The 13966-nt window shown below is 37.6% G+C and overlaps 1 protein-coding gene across 9 annotated transcripts in view; it reads right to left on the bottom strand.

The window, feature by feature from the left end:
* The window catches only part of PAM (peptidylglycine alpha-amidating monooxygenase), a 136094-nt gene that overhangs the window by 102011 nt on the left and 20117 nt on the right, over window positions 1-13966 (bottom strand). The window contains exon 1 of one of the 9 annotated variants that reach the window (XM_030511386.1): window positions 6439-6541. The exons of 7 other annotated variants lie outside the window; for them this stretch is intronic. The gene's annotated coding sequence lies outside the window, so the exon portion shown is untranslated. Of the gene's footprint in view, window positions 1-2896; window positions 2916-6438; window positions 6542-13966 lie in introns of those variants that run through there. One more of the 9 variants, XM_030511387.1, reaches the window with a different exon arrangement.

Genomic DNA, 13966 nt, shown 5'->3' with positions numbered 1-13966 from the left:
ACCCAAGAACTTTAGGAATCCATTCAGGAGAACACCAGTTCTAACTACAAGTTCTGCCTGGTTTTTATTATTTTGTTACACACATTTAGACAAACATGTACAAGTGGTTCTAGATAAAAGAAAGGCACTTGAAAGACAGTTTAAAGAATGTTATGCAGTTACATCTCAGGGGCACAGCGGAAGGGAGATTTTTGGAATAATGAAAAAAAAAACTGTGGCATATGGATTTTTCTACATTTGTAGTCTTCCTGATTAAGTGATCCAATCTTGCAGAATTATGTGAGTGCTTATCTCTAAGGACTTCCATTTCTTTGATAGGACTAAAAATATTACATACATCTTGTCAGCAAATTGTAGCAAGACTGGGGCACAATTTTTCTTCTATTGACTAAAATGCAAGCTACATGGCCTTCATCTCCCCATTCCACATACAGATGTATAAAAAAAGTTGTAAGAGACAGGCAGCAATTGAGTAAACATCACTGATTGATTCCGAAAGATTACGCATTTCCTCCATTATAATTAACTTATGTAGAAAAAAGGCAGAAGCTCAATGCTTTAAAGATGTAAACACGCAAAATAGCTTAAAACTTTGCCTTATGGAAAATCTGGCCAGATCAAGCAGACCAAGAAAGGCAAGGCAGCCACAGCTCCATGTCCCCAAGTCCAACGACAGTGAAGTTAAGTGTGTATTCCCACTAAGCACGTGCGCATAAAGCACATGTGTATACCAGACACAGTTACACACACGGCCAGCCCCACACCCCAGCTGAAATCAAATGCGCATGTTTGAGTAGAAAATACAATCATAAAAAAAGGTAACTAATACAATGGTGTCTTTCGGGACAAGAAATGCAATCAGACAATCAGCCACAAAGAGTGCCAGCAGCCTCATCCCACTCCCCTCTGATGTAAAGGATGGAGGCCCACTGATGAGAAGATTCACTGCATGCAGTGTGAGTCCCTCCAGCAGCAGCTGAGCTCAGACACTTGGTCTGCCAGTAGCTGGTGCCTGGGTCCCAGTCCTGTCCTTAGAGATACGCACATCTAGCTCCCAGGCCACTTCACCTACTTACCAGCTAGTCTGGCTTCACCTTCATTGGCCATCATACTCTGACTTGCACAACACTTCCTCTAGTTGTTGGTGCCAGAGACACACAAGCCTGGCAAGGTCCCATTCCAGCTACAAGCACTTCAACTCACTCTGGTCTCCCCAGTCACTGCACCATTGACATGTGGTCCCTACAACCTGTGGTGTGACCCCAGCGCCTGCACTCAGACCCTGTGCACACACATGCACACAGAACAGAGCCCTCGCCAGGGAAAGAGAAAGGAATTTAACAAGTAGACACCACTTACTGCACTGACCAGGCACAGGGCATGGCCAGACGCGTACTAACCAGCACACTACCTGCACATGACTGGCCCTGTTTTAAGCCCTCACCTCTCTATTTTCCCACCCATTTTCATCCTCACCTCACACCATCCCTTCCCCTGCCTACCCTATACATCCTGTAAGTAGCCTTGTGCAAACCCAAAATGCTTGCATTCCATAATGTGTCTCATACCCCTGGGGCAGCAACTTTACTCAGTCCAAAAGGTTCTCTCACATTGATTCATCTTGATGGGTTTCAAAGCTGGACACTGGCGTTGAGACTCCAAGATCAAAAACTTCTGAGATTTCTATCCAATTATTAACCTCCCTAAAATTTGGGGAGAATGTTCAGAAACTGTCCATTTAAGTCAACTGAATGAATGAAGTAAAATCTCCCGTGTCAACCAGCTCTTCTACTTCACAGTTTGCGTTGAGATTCTAAAAGCCATAAAGCCCCACCACAATTTTAGGTTATGGTTGTACCTTATGGCTAAGCTAATAACATGGGGTGCACTCAGAGCTCATGCTCCCCAGGGCAGTGGTCCTGTCTTCTCTACCGTGACAGACTTTGCGAGTGCATAGCTTCAAGTGGACTTCTAAGCTTGCTAATTTGGCGGAAAAGCCATTTGTTTTGTAACAGATTAGGTTTCTGTTGTAGCGGCCAGCTCAACGAACTCAGGTTATGACTGCTGTGGGGAAAAGTAGCACTGGTAGAGCGAGCCCAAGGAAAACAAGAGCAAGACTACTCTCTTCAGCAGTAGCCAGACATTGAATTGACTTATCATCAAAATATATTAGCATTAGGTTACATAATCTTGTACTCATTATATAATACAAACAGAAAGGGCTCCCAATTCACCCTGTTCTAGCCTTTCTTTTCTTTATTTCTTTTCCTTTAATAATTCCTCCCTCAATCCTTTTTTAAGCTAATTGTCTCCAACTCTTCATTCTCAATATCCTTTTGAAACTCCCTCTAATTCTGTAACGTCCTTCTGTATGGCTGGTACCACAGACTTCAGGAAAAAAAGCACGTTTCTTTTTTTAAAGTAGTTTTTATCCTCTCCCTCAGACCTTAATCCTGCTTGTTTTCTGCAAAGAATGGAGAAAACGCTCCAATGATTAATGACACCACATCAAAAGAGGATCTCAAGTACCTCTACAAGTATTACAATACAAATAGAGTACACTCAAACACGCACCCCTATAAACGACCTGACAATTATAGTGGAAGAACAAATGGAAGTCCTGTTTCTGTAATGAATTGTGCAAATGTGAAGTCTGAGCATAGAGTCAAAAGCTCTGATAGGGAAAAAACACCCAACTATAAATGCAGACCAAAATAGAAGCCTCAAACAGCAAACTACTGCTATGTCATTAGACAGAAAGAGTCATTAAAGGACCAGCTGTGCCTTGGACAATCACTTTTCCATTGCTACATGTGTTGATTACTGGACGGTTGCATCTGATGTACAAAAGCAAAAAAAAAAAAAAAAAAAAAAAATAAAAAAAATAAATTCTTACAACTGCTCCTGAAAACCAGTTCTAGTTTTCACTTGGTACAGAATTTCATTCCTTTCTCATATGCCAGGATACAAAGCAGGAAAAACACCTGAGGAGAATAAAAACACAGAGATTAAAAAAAAAAAAAAAAAAAAAAAAAAAAAAAAATAAAACCTGGCTTCCTCCCATGCAGGAATTGCCAGATGTCTGCCGCTAGCTGAACACAATTTACTTTTTCTTGCTTTTATAATGTCACTTAAAGAACAGCTCGGCATGTAATTATGCAGAATTAAAATTAACTACAACTGAAACTCAGTCTCTACCTATGAATGCTGATCATCACCACACTGTCAATGTGATCTCTGGTTGTTAACATAAGCTTTTGTGGTAGCAATTCTTCAACAAATTCTCTCTAATGGCCAAAACGATTGTTTGTACATTGTTTGTACCCACAAATAAGACCATCAAAGCAGTTTAAAAGCAAATTTAAGAAGTGACAATCAACACCAAACTGTTATTTTAACAACTTCAAGATGATCTGTAGTATGCTGCTTTCAATTGGGACCATAGTTGAAATCAAATGCGCATGTTTGAGAGAAAATACAATCATAAAAAAAGGTAAATAATACAATGGTGTCTTTTGGGACAAGAAATGCAATCCTAGAGATCACAAAACTGTCATTGCTGCTAGCATATTAAAAAACATTAACATTTGAAACTACTAACTGGATTTAAGGGGCTAAATATGCTACAACAGTAATTATTAATATCTAGATTCAATAGGGTAGAATTATTAATTCTATTTATATCTAAGTAAGATATTTTGAATTAATAACTCAATTTAATTGCTTTCAAAAATGTTGTTATACTCAACTTCAACTTGAGGCTGGAACAGAGTCCCTTTATATCTAAATAAAGATGGTATCCACTGTTAATGAGTAACTGTACAGGCAAAGATGGAAGCATTTATGTTTGTGTGTAAAGCTTTTATTTACTTTTCTTGAATAAGCACATTTAATGTGCTTATTCAAGAAAGACGAACAGGTTGCACTTTCTATGGTTAAGTTTCACCTTTAAAGTGACAGTTACAGTGACATAATAAATCTTGTTTTGAATACTTCCTCTTTTCAAAGCATTTGGTTTGTTCTTTTGTATATGTAACAACTTGCAAATTACCTATGTAACTATAGGTTCACTTCGGCCCATTGAAAAAAGTCAAAATGTAAACAGAAAATTGTTTAATGAAAACAATTTACAAACACATGAAAACTGTACACCTCTATACACAGGCGTAAACTCCACTTACACATAAACCAGACAAGCTCCTCCCCCTCCCCCACCCTTTAAATCTTCACCTGTCTTCTAAAACAGTTTCTGGCTCAAATACTGTTTGTATTCCTAATATTTAGGTTCATAATATTGTTTGCATTTAAGCTCACCATTAACCTTCTCAACTTCATGAAAAGCTACATGAGACAACCAACATATATACGCAACTTGAAATATCTCTCTTTATTCACATACTATGGAACTAAGCAAATGAATTTCAACAGAAAAATGACAAAATCCTCAGAATTGGGTCTTTTGTGAGAGCTTTCAGGAGGAGAAATTATGAGTGGATCTTTGGTCTTAATTTCTTCTGCACAAATTATGTAAAACTTCTGACATTGAGCCAAAGCAGTTTCAGAGCTCTGACTATAGAACCCTCCAGGTTGTTTGGGGTTTTTTTTCCCCAAAATCTTGGAAAGCAACTTTAAAATAATTCAAATTCTAAATAGTTCAATATAGTTAATATAGTTAAATACTCTACTCCTGAACATTTTATGCATCCGGTCCTTACTTACTAGGTAACCATCCAGATTAAAACTGAAAAGATGCACAACACCTAAAGCCATAAGATAGGGGCGTACACTGTGACCAATACACGATTGCATTTAGAACACTAAACAGATTTTTTTTTTTTTTTTTTTAATCTAATGTGAAAGTTAATAGGTATTAGCACTGGGAAGGGAGTTGGCTTCTTGAGTTTACCTAAAATATTCATCTTCTCTGTATCAACATCCAAACTAATAGCTAGGCAGTCAAGTAGAGAAAAACACAGCACAAATTTTTGTACTACGAAGTAAAAAATTCTCAGTCTACATGAACTTAAAAATATCCAAATAAACCATAATACTGTTACTAAACTGTCATCTTCATGCTTCTAATTCACCAAGTCTGTTGTGATTAGTAGCATTTCCACATCTCATGTGTAGCATTACACTGCTTAAGAGTCTTATCCATCAGTGCATACTAAGCAATTTGCTTATGAAATGTCAATAGAGGACCCCATTCCCAAAAAAGACTTAACAAACTCTAAATAAACCAATGGGCATTATGGTCAGAAAACATCAAACAGGTAAGGGAAAAGAAAAATTATTTGCATTTCTGCCTCCCTTAAGTGTGTACTTAAGGGGGGGTACAAAACATAACATCTTAAAGTAGAATTTCCTGCAACACCAAACTCCCTTTTACATATTTGTTTCCAGTTACACTCAGAGTTCTTTCCCCATTCCTGAACCCTATCTCCCAAGATTGTTCTACTCTTTGGTACTAAATCCATGGATTGCTTTATAAAAAGAACCGTGCAGAGTTTTCAGCATGGAGAAGTTAAAATACAGTAAACCCAAAACAAAGCTACAAGGCATTAAAAGACGACTTTAAAAAGGACACCTATCATAGTTCTGCAGGGTTCTTAGCTTCTGCAGGGTTGGCGTCACTGGTTTGAGGTGTTCTTTTATTGGGGGTTTTTTTTGGTAAAAGACAGAATCAGACACTTTATATACTGGGCATAGCCATAACTAATGCAGAAAATAGACAGGGAGAAGGAAAAAAAAAATCCAACTGCAAAACCAAACAGTTAACAGCTCAGTACCTCAGGCTTACAAATAAACTTAGATTTCAAGGCCAGAATGTGCAGGAGTCCTCTGAGTTTCTCATAATATCAGTTCTTTCAGTGTTTTATTATGTTTTTCCACTGCTTAAGATAAATAAGAGAACCTCTGCTTTCTGTAAGTGTAACGGTAGATTACAGTCAGAATTTACACTTCCTTGTACAAACAAAATTGTGTGCACAATAGCTGCATGACTGTTCATTCATCCACCATTCTACTATTCACATAAAGAAGAAAAGAAAAGGTAATGTGAGTTGGAGGTTAATTTTTGTTGCTGTTTTAATAAAAAAAAAAAAAACCACCACAAAAAAACAAAACTTGAACATTTTTCTCTTAGATAATGCTCTCTTCTTATAATTAAAGAAAAGCTGTGGGAATTTTAATTGGTAAAATATCCCTCTAATTACTTAATAGACCGATTTTTAACTTCAGGAATTTTTAGTTTGCCTTCTTTTCATATTTCTGAAGATGAGCTACACTTATCCAAGTTTAAATTACAGAGGCTATGCAATTGGTTCAGCTAAAAACCACTTTAGTGAACAATGCAACAGAGGATAAAAAAAGCAACACTGATGCCTCACAGTGTAAGGATACATAAAAATTATTAAATGTGAAGCCAAAGCCACTTACCTTCCAGCCTCTTGAATTCCTAAGATTACTATAGATAATAGAGCATATGGAGAGATGCTCATGATCTTTAGAGAGGGATGAATCATCTTCATGTAGACGCTGTGAATAGCCCCTGTATGCATACTGACATCATCAGTAAAGACTTAGAGGCAGAGGATACTATGGTAACCACGCAATGTGCTGAGAGAGAGAAGCCTTTAATTGCTTTAACAACTTCCTAAGGCTCCTGCTACTGGGTTTCCATTCGCTCAGAGGGAAATCAAGACTGTCACAGAGCTAATGAATGTGACACTGCGCAAAAGAAAACCCACTGAATCCATTAATTATGATGTGACTTTCTAAATGACAAGTGTCATAGCCTGACTCCATTACCGAAATTTTTTGACATCTGCAAGATCTACCAGGAACCACAGGTCAAGAAGTAACACTGTAAGGTAGCAATTTTATAAGCATTTGTTTTCTCTATTTGCATACTTTGATACCACCACAGAGATGTTATCTTCTTCAAGTCATTGCATAGCTGTAAGTATAAAGTGTTCTTCCGCACCAGAGGGCCAAAAACTGATCAAAACACGGCATCAGCTGACATACTGTGAGAACAGGTATTTATCCTCTTACCACAACTCTCCGAACTTCAATACTATTTGCCATAAGTGATATATTTGCCAATATATCACTTATGAAGGACAAAGCTCAAGTAAGTATTACCAGAAGTGACATGATATGGCCAACAGATAGCTGGATAAGAAGTTTTGACTAAGCTTTCCAGAAAACTGCAGTATTGTATCTTCATTTTACATACACACAGATCAGCTAGGGTTTATGATTGGTTTGCTGGTTTTTTTTTTCCCTTTTCAAAACTAAAGAATAACCACATGACTAATGACCTAATCAGAATTACACAAAACCAAAACAGAAGCACAGGGGATGGAAGGGAAAAAGGACAAAAGAAATCTCCAAGTCACTTTGGTTTTAGTTTTTAGTTCCAACAAGCTTGGGTTTTTAATTCTTATGGGCATGCGGGAGAGGGGGGGCTTATTGTTGTTGTGAAATCAGTTTCAGAGCTGTATGACAAATATGATACAAATTAGAGAACAACACTGCAGACACTCCAGTTTTGAACTCTCTAGGCACTGAAGTTCCCCTTAGTGGTCACTTCCCCAGGTAATGATCTGGCTGAGCAGTATGTCCAATTAACAGTCCTTCTTTTAGAATTGTACTGTTGCTGCAGAAAAGACAAGAGTCAATTGTTTTAGGTACTGGGTTTGCAAGTTAGAATCTTGAAATTAATTTTATTTTTCCCTTAAAGATCAGATTATTGGGTAATCTTTGACAGTTTCTATTCCTAACCTCCCCCTTCCCCACAACTGTTAAGATATTTAAAAAACAAAGCAAAACAAAACCACAGACCAACAACCAAAAAAAACCCAAACCAAACAAAACCGAAAGGTGGTCATCACGTATCAATACGTCAAATTTTGCAACAGTAATGCTACAGTGCTTTCATTTATCTCTATGATACTCAGAAGTCTAAAAGCTTCATTGGGAAACCCATTCCAAAGTAAAAAAAAAACAAACCCATTCATACGATGTTTCATTACACAAATTCTTTAACATCATAGCTGAGACAGTTCTGTATCTGTGAGAAAAGAGCATCGCATACCAGACTGAACTGTAGAGTCAGCAACCTGACCTCCTTATGAACCACTGTATCGAGCACAAGGGGCTGATTAAAATGAGCACAGTTCTGTTCAGACTGCAGCCTGCCGATGCAGAAATATCTATTTCCTTCTAATCCTTCTACGCAGGAGTCTGATGTCAGCTTCCTACCAATACACAAAGAACCTTGACCCACAGTTAGTCAGGATTCCCACAATTTGGAGTATCTAGAAGAGCTGCTGTGAACTGTTTGATTAATACATGAAACAATCAAACCTTGCAAAGAACCTGTGCTTTCCAGTTTGGTTGAAAATTCTGATGATGAGATGGGAGATTAAGAACACTACTGGACCAGCCACTTCTACAGTTAGTTGCCATTCAACATGACAAATCATCCAGACTTAAGTTTTGCACCTTTCAGGTGTTTTGTTTGGTTTGTTTTGGTTTCTGTTTCGTTTTTTAAAGCAGACTTTATGGCCCCCTTTTTAAATACTAGTGCAAAATGCTTCAGATACTTGACATACATAGACTGCTGTTCATAGCTAACTTTCTGCACGTACACCTGGTTTCAAAACCATTGACCTGCTTTGCTTTCCATGACAATTTCTGTTGCTTTATTCATATAACGCTATGCACACTTTAGGGAATAGAAAAGGTAGAGAACAGAAGTAAAAAACTATTGGAGAATTGTCTTTATGATAAAGTTATATATACAACCCAACTAAATTCCCTCTTTACTGCAAAAATCTAGAAAGCCGTAACTAGGGGTTTGGGTTTTTTTTGTTTCTTCTCTGTTGAGACAGGTATTAGGTCTCTAGAGGACACTAACAGCACTCATCTACGTGGATGTGTAGATAAAGGGGTAAATAGCCGGTCAACAAAAGCAGAGAATTGTAGCCACTGTATTCCTCCCAACTCCACCGTTAGAGATTGACATAACAAGCTATACAGTCCTTGTTAGGAAGCCCAAAAGCCAAAAGGGCCACAGCAATATGAACAGCGAAACTTCTTCTAAAGCCAGGGTGTGAAAGATACAAAGGTGTTTACCACCTCCAATTCATTCTCAAGTGAATTAAGAAAAAAATAATTAAAAACCCCCAAACTTAAATAGATCAGCCTGAAGTCAAACACAAAAATGTTGTTCTAGAACTGCAACACTAATCTCTTGACTACAAAGTTAAAAATGTAGTTAAAAAGCATAAAAATCAAACTGTATACAATCTTAAATTGCTAGATGACACATACAGCTTTTAAAGTGGCATTTATCCAAAACACCTTTCCCACAATCTTCTTTCTGCTTTGGGAAGAGGAGGAACAGACGGCATCTGGCATGTCAAGCAAATTATAACCATCCCCTCAGAGAATGCAATAATAAATAAATCTAATAAATCCATCACCTCAGACATCTTGATTTAGTAGCTAAATGCCTGCCTCAGTTTTTTCCAACTAGAATTTCATATGAAAATATTTCTTTGGGCAAATTCAACAACTTCCTCTTTCATCTCAAGCTAACTTGCTTGCCTGCTTTAAAAACTAAGTGAAAAATAAAGGCTAGCTTGTTCATTCCTTGAACAGTAACTTAATTTGGTACGGAAAGTTGATAATGTCAGCCAAGGGGGTTTGTATATACAATGTGCCTTTTGGAATCCCCACAGAAATCCAACCAATTTAGATCAGATATAAGTATCAATAAGGGTGGGAAGGGGGTAGGAAATGCCAAATGACAATTTTGTGTGCTTCTTAGAGTCTTCATTTGAGTTGGATAAAGGTTTCAAGAGGATGAGGGGGAAACAAGAAAACATCAGCATACATTAGAATGGAACTGCAAATAACAATGCAAGCACAGCACACATTCTTTTCTGAGCTCAAAACATCTCAAGTACTAAAAAAAAAAAAAAAATAGATGTTGGTATCCAGAAGAGCAATCTTGACTTCATTTTTACAGACACATGTAATGGTTTAATCACATGCCTAAGCTGCTAAAACTATCAGGCTAAGACTCCTTAATCTTTTAAGAATCTCATTCCTACAGAAACAGAAAGAATGAAAGACAGTAGCTCCAGCAATCATGACAATATATTCTGAATTCCTGCTCTTATAAAGAGACATGCCAAGCTACTTACTCCCATGTCTTCCTCAGATCTCTTTCTCCACCCACAATTTCTGTAAATGAGATCAAGAACACACACACAGAATTCACCAGTTTCCCAGAACATTTTCAGGAACTTTTACCCCAACTTTTACCCATGTTGAAATCTGGGCACAAGCCATTTATGTCGGTAGTGGTTAAAACAAGTAGGTACAGGACAAGCTTTATAAGAGGTACCACCTCATAAAGTAACGATCATCTACCACATTCAGAATATTGCTGAAAATAACCAGATGATTATTTGTCAAAGCAGAAAATGGTAAATTGGTATTACACACAAAAACACACTATTAGTATGATGGAATATGAGGGACAATGAATACCAAATGCAATTAGAAAATATTTTTGTTAGGAGGTCATTGCGGTTTATTTCATATATGTACATATCCAACTGAAGGGTCTCTCTAATTTTCTGAAGTGATATATTGCCAGAACAGAGCTACAGTTCTTATCACCACCAACACTAGTGTTAAAATTAAGGGAAAGTACTCTCGAGCAGCAACTCCTTCCACTATAGCATCAGATCCTGAATGCGATCATATGACAAAGCTACACACATAAATAATATATAGCTAATACAAGCCAAGCAAAGTATTTAAACCACTTCATGTGGTTCTATTATCAAACCTATGCAAATCTGGCTCTTATCTGGCACCAGTCCTTCTTCAGGCATATTACAGACTGAGTAGTGCTACAAGGCTTCCAGAGAAGCAGCACTAATAGCAGAGTGCTAAGACAACTGTCTTCTTTCAGATGTTGTTTACTCCTGCACATATCTGCATGACAAACATCTTCTGAGACGTCGTAATGCTGGGGGAGGGGCCCAACATGTGCACATACTTCTGGAATTCTGGAATGACCACCACCAACCTCTTCAGGGACAGTCTTCAAGGAAAAGGGAGGAGAGGAGGACGCTGCACAGCTCTGCTCTCAACAGGTAATTCTGCCTGTCTTCAGATACACAAATCTCTTCCCCTTACTCACCTGAAACACATCTTGATTTTCAAAGCCTGTGCATCACTTTAATTAGGGTTTGGAACAGAGGATCTCCTGCCTGGGCAAATTTGCTTTATGTAATACACATGGATTAACTACAACAATGAAAATCCGAAAGAGACAGGACTAATGCTACTGCTTCTAAAATAGTTACCATGTAATGCATTTACAAACAGCATGTACCTAGGCACCTACATTGATTTGTTCACATTTGAAAAAATGTAAGAAAGATACTCAGTACATCATTTCTACAGTTCAAGCACAGCTCTGAAGATAAAGGTCTACATACAGCACTGTACCACAATATCCACATGCTTGTAAATATGGATCTTTGAAACACACAAGCAGGTTTTTTTGCAGAAAACAAGACTTCTCCTAACTCTACTTCTTTAAAGGGACATCACTGCACACAAGAATATCTACTTGTACTTGTAAGGGTGGAACAGTTCATCCTTTTTGAGAGCAAAAAATGAGGCACTTGCAAAGACTGCTGTCTCTACTGTTCAAACTTCACTTGATTTTACATTCTGCATTCCGAAGTAAATCCCAACTTTCCATCATCGAAAATTAGTCTTGCTCTGTCCAACTGCTCCTCACAGACACGCTGAAAGACACATCAACCTCCTTCCGCCCCCTTAGCTTTATATATCCATGTTTAATTATCAAATTATCTTCTGCGGCTCTGCCAACTGAACAACAGAGCTTTTAATTCAATTCCTACAGCAAAAATTCCCTGCTTTGCTCTAAAACAGGGTTATCCCTCACTCCTTGACTGCAACCATTTCTTTAGTGCTTTGCTGGCATGAGAGCTGACTTGAAGTGCACCAGAGGTCAGCTAACTGCTTGAGAGAACCAAATGCTGATCCTTTTAAATTCCTCATTCCACTTCACTGTCTTGCAGCAATTTTAACACCACTTCAAGAAACATAGTGAGTTTACACTCCTTCCTATGTCTGAAAGACCCCAGTGACACATGCATACCTTGTTTTCTCGACTCAGGAATTCATCTCTAGAAGAATCCTTCCACAATCACCACGTTTTAAGATGCTTCTAGCTTTTACTATAGCAAAATCAGTTATGAAACAACCTCAGCCTGCTCATGGCACAAGACGAAATTACTTGTCATAGATGTTCCCAGCCTCAAACTCTACCACTGTTAGACAAATACAAGAGCCACAGTCCCAAATTAAATGAGGTATTTTTCCAGATAAGCAATTCCCAACTGAATAGAAAAATGAGAAAATTCAACATTGTGGCTACAATCTCTCTCCTGCAACCGCAAAAAGTCTGAGAGAGGGGTATGTAAGACGGATTAGAATACTTGACTTTGTTTTCATTCTGAAGTTATTTACAGTTTCACAGCACTTTACAACTGCAAAACCTCCACACCGAATATTTTGCCAATGGAGTGTATTATTTCTGTGTCTTCCACTAGCTCCTGCCTAGCTTTTACCCAGAAATATAAAAGGTAAATTTTGACCCAGGAACATTTAATATTTAATTAAGACAAGAGAACACCTTGCAGAACATCTGGTAAGCAAGCTGAGCAACGCAAGCTGAGCTCACTGAATCAGCTCAGCTGAGACAGACTTCGTAGTGAAATGAGCACCTGACACAGCTGCTTGTTCTTCAATCTTGGTCCTACAGGTGAGCAAATACAGATTATGGTGGAAGGCTTATTTTTATTTCAAGATGAAGTGGACAAATTTATTACAAGACAACAGACATGCTTGATTTAGTCAATGAAAAAACAGGATTTGTACCATGAATAGAGGAATGAGAGGCATAGAAATAATCTTTGCAAAAATAAAATAATGAATTTGCATCATGGATAGTGAAATTCGAGTTATAGAAATGATATTTGCCAAACAATTAAAAGAACAATATCTAGAGCTGTAATGTTTTCTCCAAGAAGTTTTCACATAAAACCAAGGAAAGCATAGATGTGAAGAAAAAAAAAAAAAACCACAAACCCCCCAAACCAAAAAACAACAGAATCCATTGCTACTGCATCACGTTTTATTACTGATTTATTTCTTTGTCCTATGCATAAGACACGTACACAGGCATAAAGAATGCAAATTTGTAACTCCTTGCCAGAGTACAAAACATGTAGGAAATTGCTTCTGATGAGGATCTGTCATTTAAGTGGAACTTGCTTTGCCAATATGCAGAAAACAAAAAGTAAACATAATCAGAGAAAAGCTTTTCTTTAGAGTAAATTGGAAAGACCTAAGAGAAGCAGGGCTTTAACAGGCATTCAAACAAAGCACCTTTTTGCTTATTTGCATGTAAATCTATTAAAAGATCCCTCTCATGTATTAGCTTTCCTTTAAACCCAACAACAAAACTCCTACACAGTTATATCCTAAACCTGTATCTAGTGGTAATTTATGCAACTCTTGTCCTTAACACCAGTATAAATAGAAACAAAATACTCCTTGTAACAATCAGTTTGATTCTCACCAACAAAGAACAAAGAGCTCTAACAAAACTGTAAGCAACAGATATGACCCTACTGCTCCTAAAGATTATCAAGAATCACTGACTGCTTGGAAAAGAAAACAATCAGCTAACTACACATACAACAAGAGCTAGAAGATCTAATGGAGTAAATTGTATTTTGATTTTGGTTTAGAGAAGAGTAGCACTGTCGGGTAGCAACTGATGAACTCTTTCCATAATGCCTAAGCAGAGACAGAACTTCACAGAACACACTTTCAT

Source organism: Strigops habroptila, chromosome Z (genome assembly GCF_004027225.2).
Source record: "Strigops habroptila isolate Jane chromosome Z, bStrHab1.2.pri, whole genome shotgun sequence".
Classification (NCBI taxonomy): Eukaryota; Metazoa; Chordata; class Aves; order Psittaciformes; family Psittacidae; genus Strigops; species Strigops habroptila.
The sequence above is the reverse complement of the archived record's forward strand: the minus strand, read 5'-3'. Positions and strand labels throughout refer to the sequence as shown.